A 5,573-nucleotide genomic window follows, 5' to 3' on the forward strand; every position below is an offset into this window, starting at 1 on the left:
TGTGTGTGTGGTATGTGTGGTGTGTGGTGGTGTGTGTGTGAGTGTGTGTGGTGGTGTGTGTGTGAGTGTGTGTGTGAGTGTGTGTGTGTGAGTGTGTGTGGTGTGTGAGTGTGTGTGTGTGTGTGTGTGTGAGGGGAGAGGGGAGGCCCCTGCTGGCGGGGCAGGAGTGTGTGCGGCTCCTCTCTCAGGACAGGGGAGGTGGCAGGGCCCTTCAGACCGAGCCCTTCCCTCCCGGAGCCGGGGGCTTTGTAAGGGCGGCGGAGGTGGCGGGGACGCTGGGGAACAGGCAAAGCCGAGTGAGGAATTTGCCGTGAGAGAGGGACTCGCTTCCAGCACCCGAGTGCCCGAGACAGACACTGGCTAGAGAAACTTTGGTCCAGCTACACAGTGGAATACTATGCAGCTGTTAGGAGAGATGACGTCATGGAATTGCTTATAAGGGGAGGGATGTGGAGAGCATCATGCTGAGAGAAATGAGTCAGAGAGACAGAAGTAGAGGGACGGCACTCATTGGTGGAGTGTAGAGTAACATCACATGACACCCAGGGACAGTGGACACAGGGCCAGGAACACTGCCCCACGGTGGGCAGGCGGCCTCAGAGCTGGGGGAGAAGGCCGCTGGGATGGAGCAGGGTCTCCAAGTCGGTGTGGCTGGAGGGGTCGCTCGGGAGGGGGGACGTGAGCTGACAGCAGACGAAGGACCAAGCGTGACGGCCTCTGGGTCTCTGCGTTGCGGACCACGATGCCCCCAAGCAGAGGGAGAGCGAGAGGGAAGGGGCCTGCCCTGGAGGCAGGGGCTGGGCTGGGGCGGGGTGGTGGGAGGGACACTGGGGACACTGGTGCTGGGAAGTGAGCACTGGTGGAGGGGTGTGTGTTCGAGCACTGTGAGACTGAAACTCAGCCGTGGAAGCTTTGCAGCTGCATCTCACGGGGATTCCGCACAGAGAAGGGAAAGGGACCCATCCTGTGGAATGTCACAACCGAGGCCTCGGTGGTGCCCGGTCACCTGGACGCCCTGGGGTCTGCGGGGATTCCAGAGGGGCATCAGCCCAGCCTCACCCCCCGTGCCGCAGCCCCCTCTTTAACCCGGCAGCGACAGGCTCAGGGGGGAGGGGCGGCACAGGACACCTGTGGTGATCGGCTTCCCCGGCCGGGCAGAGGAGGCGGGAGACTCCGCCGGCCGACTTCAAAGCCTGTGGCCCCAGGGCGGGGGCAAGAGTCCGGTGGCGTGGGCTGGATCCCCGTCCCAAGCAGCCCTCCATCAGGGTCATCCCCATCAGGGTACCAAAGGCCTGCGGAACGTTCTGGAGCATCAGGGCGGGCGAGGGGCACGGACTCATGGGTGCCGCGGACGGGAAGGAGCAGCTGCCGCGCGGGACACAGTGGGTGCCCGGAAGTGCTGGACACGTGCTGTGTAGACGGAGCAGAGCTGCCCTCTCCGGGGCTCACCCCCTGGGCCGACCACCACCCGCCCTCTCAGCTACATTATATTCCACATATGAGTGCGATCTTTCTATGTCTGTCTCTTTCTTTCTGACTCATTTCACTCAACATGATACTTTCCATGTTGATCCACTTATATGCAAGTTTCATGACTTCATGTTTCCTGACAGCTACATAGTATTCCATTGTGTAAATATACCAGAGTTTCTTTAGCCAATCATCTGTTTTCGGGCACTCTGGTTTTTTCCATATTGTGGCTATTGTGAACAGAGCGGCAATGAACAAGGAAATGCAGATGTCATCTCTACTATATCTTTTTGCCTCTCCGGGATATATTCCCAGGAGTGGTATTGCTGGGTCGAATGGAAGCTCAATTTCTAACTTTTTGAGAATCGTCCATATTGTTTTCCAAAAGGGCTGAACCAGTCGGCATTCCCACCAGCAGTGAAGGAGAGTCCCTTTCTCCCCACATCCACGCCAACACCGGTTGCTTTTGTTTTTTGGATGTGGGCCAGTCTCTGGGCTGTGAGATGATATCTCATGGTTGTTTTGATCTGCATCTCCCTGATGATTAGTGATGTTGAACATTTTCTCATGTGCCTCTTAGCCATTCAGATTTCTTCTTTGGAAAAGTTTCTGTTCATTTCATCAGCCCATTTTTTTTTTTCAGGTTTAAGTCACAGTCAAATACTGATTAAACCACCATCCCTTCACCAGTGCACCCATTCCACCACCAAGAACCCCAATACACCCCCCTCCCACCCCACCCCCCATATAAGTAGCTAATGATATTCCCATTATTCTCTATATATATTGAGTACATTTCATATTTCCATACAGAACTCACTATTATTGATTGGAAATTTTCCCCAACAATCAGGCCTGCCGAATAGGCATCATCTAATAATTTCTCTTCATTGCTAAGAGTGAAGACTTTGGGTTTCTAATATTTTAGCTCAGTTCACAGTCAAAATGGATGGCTGCAAGAATCCGCTCTGGTGCCAAAATGGGTTAGGAGACCTCAGGATCACAGTCAATAGGTGCGGAGGGTTTGCTTCTCGTGCCGCGGCTCTCGGTTCATCTCTGGGCGGAAGGCGCGCCGGGAACACCCCCCCTCCCAGGACCACCTACAGGCTACGTCACTAAAGAAAGTCCTACCTCCTGGTGGAGGGGTCTTAGAGGGTGGCTCTCACTGCGTGGCTGCTGCCGCTGCCGCCATTTTCGCTCAGAAAAATGGGGTGGAGAGGGAAAAAAATCCCTCCCCGCATCAGCCCATTTTTTGATCGGGTTGGCAGTTTTCTTCTTGTGGAGTTCAACCAGTGCATTGTATATCCTTGTTATCAACCCTTTATCGGATGGGTACTGCATAAATATCCTTTCCCATTCTGTAGACTGTCTTTGTATTTTGGTCACTGTTTCTTTTGAGTTGCAGAAGCTTCTTAGTTTGAGATAGTCCCATTTATTTATCTTTGTTTTCACTAGCTTAGCCAGTGGCGTGTCAGCTTTGAAGATACCTTTGGCTTCAATGTCGTGGAGGGTTTTGCCGACCTTATCTTCAATGTACCTTAGGGATTCTGGTCTGATGTTGAGGTCTTTAATCCAGTTTGATCTGATTTTTGTACATGGTGATAGATGGAGGTCTAAGCCCATTTTTTTGCATGTAGCCATCCAGTTTTGCCAGCACAATTTGTTAAACATGCTTTCCTTGCTCCACTTCACATTTCTTGCTCCCTTATCAAAGATTAGATGATCATATATTTGGGTGTGTATGTCAGAGTATTCAACCCTGTTCCATTGGTCAGCCACTCTGCCTTTGTTCCAGTACCATGCTGTTTTAATGACTACCGCTTTGTAGTAGAGTTGGAAGTTGGGGAGGTTGATTCCTCCCATTTTCTTTTTCCCAAGGATTGCTTTAGCTATTCGTGGGGGCTTATTGTTCCATATGAATTTCAGGAGCGCTTGCTCCATCTCTTTGAAGAATGTCAAGGGTATCCCTATAGGGATCGCATTGAATTTGTACAATGCTTTGGGGAGAATTGCCATTTTGACAATATTAATTCTTCCAATCCATGAGCAGGGGATGTCTTTCCATTTCCTCGTGTCCTCTTTTATTTCCTGAAGTAGTGTTTTATAGTTTTCATTATACAAGTCCTTTACCTCCTTTGTTAAGCTGATTCCGAGGTATTTGATTTTTTGAGGCGCAATTGTGAATGGGATTGCTTTTCTCAGGTCATTTTCTTCTCTCTCATTATTTGCATATAGGAAAGCCATGGACTTTTGGGTATTGATTCTATAGCCTGCAACTTTACTGTACGAGTCTATTGTTTCTAGGAGTTTCTTGGTAGAGGTTTTAGGGTTCTCTAAGTATAGTATCATATCATCTGCGAATAGTGAGAGCTTGATTTCTTCTTTTCCTACCTGAATGCCCTTAATGTCTTTTTCTTGCCTAATCGCTATTGCAAGTACTTCCAGTACTATATTGAACAGAAGTGGAGAGAGTGGGCATCCTTGTCTCGTCCCTGTTCTCAAAGGGAAGGCTCTTAGTTTTTCCCCATTGAGGACAATGCTTGCCATAGGCTTGTGATAAATGGCTTTGACTATATTGAGGAAGGTCCCTTCTATACCCATTTTGGCTAGTGTTTTCATCATAAACGGATGCTGGATCTTGTCAAATGCTTTCTCTGCATCTATTGATATGATTATATGATTTTTATCTTTTCTTTTGTTGATATGGTGGATTATGTTGATTGACTTCCGGATGTTAAACCATCCTTGCATCCCTGGGATGAATCCCACTTGGTCGTGGTGTATGATCTTTTTGATGAGTTGTTGAATTCTATTTGCTAATATTTTGTTGAGAATTTTTGCATCTGTGTTCATCAGGGATATTGGCCTGTAGTTTTCTTTTTTTGTGGTGTCTTTGTTTGAAGAAGCCGATTCTTGTGGTGCCCATTCCCAGCCGGTCTGGGCCGGGGCATGGGTGGCTGGTCTGACCCCGGGTGGTCAGCGGGGCACAGGGGCGCCCAGCTGGGACTCTCTGATCCCAGACTCCACCTGCTCCGTCGCGCCCCGGACACAGAGGTGTTTCAGGAGGGGTGGGAGGGACGGTTGACCGCAGGCGGGTGATTCATTTAAAACCTGGTTTGCCATTGTAGCATCACCGCCCCCCCCCACCTCATTGTCCTCAAAGATACTAAGCGGAAAGTTGACCTATCCGCTGTAACACTGCACTCATGCACTGCCGTCCAGTTCATCGATTTGCTCAAGCGGGCGCCAGTAACGTCTCCATTGTGAGACTCGTTGTTACCGTTTTTGGCATATCGAATGCACCACGGGGGAGCTTGCCAGGCTCTGCCATGCGGGCGGGATACTCTCGGTAGCTTGCCGGGCTCTCCAAGAGAGGCGGAGGAATCGAACCCGGGGTTGACACATGAGAGTGCAAGGCAAACGCCCTCCCCGCTGTGCTATGGCTCCAGCCCAACCTAGCTGCTGCAGAGAGAAACTTCTATTTTCCTTTCCTCGGCAGCGGGCCTGAATGGCGGGGTGCCTGCGTGCACGTCTGAGAGAGCATTCTCCCAGAGCCACAGAAACCTGGTGGACCTTGGTCCCTGGGGCCCCAGGACACTTTCCCAGGTGGACTCCCGGATCTGAAGCAGCTGGCGGGGGCGGGGCTCGCCTGGTGCAGTGGAGAAGGTGCAGGGCTGCAGGGTTGCTGCTGGGGAGGGCGGGGGCATGGGGGGCGGCTGCAGATGTCGGGAATCCGCCTCCCCCGGCCCCCGTTGTGAGGCACAGACGGAGCTTGGCCGGACCCCAGGCCTCATGGCACGACCGGGTCCTCTTCCAGGCGGGAATGAGGGCGCGGACAAGCTGGCCCGCCTGCCGAGCCAGTGCCCAGTCCCCAGACGCCCCGACGCAGTTATGCCGGAAGCCCTGTGCCCGCTTCGCTCCGGAGCTGGCACCGTGGGGACGCCGGGCCTCCTAGCGGTCCTGAGGGTCAACACGCAGTGGTGTCCGCTCGGGGCAGCGGCCCTGGGCTGGGCTGGGGACTGTCTGGAGGGACGGATGAGGATCGGAGCCGATGCTTTCCCTTCCTTCCGTCCGACTCCGAGGACTCCGGGGAAGCGGGCGGC

This window comes from Sorex araneus, chromosome 2 (assembly GCF_027595985.1).
Source record: "Sorex araneus isolate mSorAra2 chromosome 2, mSorAra2.pri, whole genome shotgun sequence".
NCBI classification, from domain to species: Eukaryota; Metazoa; Chordata; class Mammalia; order Eulipotyphla; family Soricidae; genus Sorex; species Sorex araneus.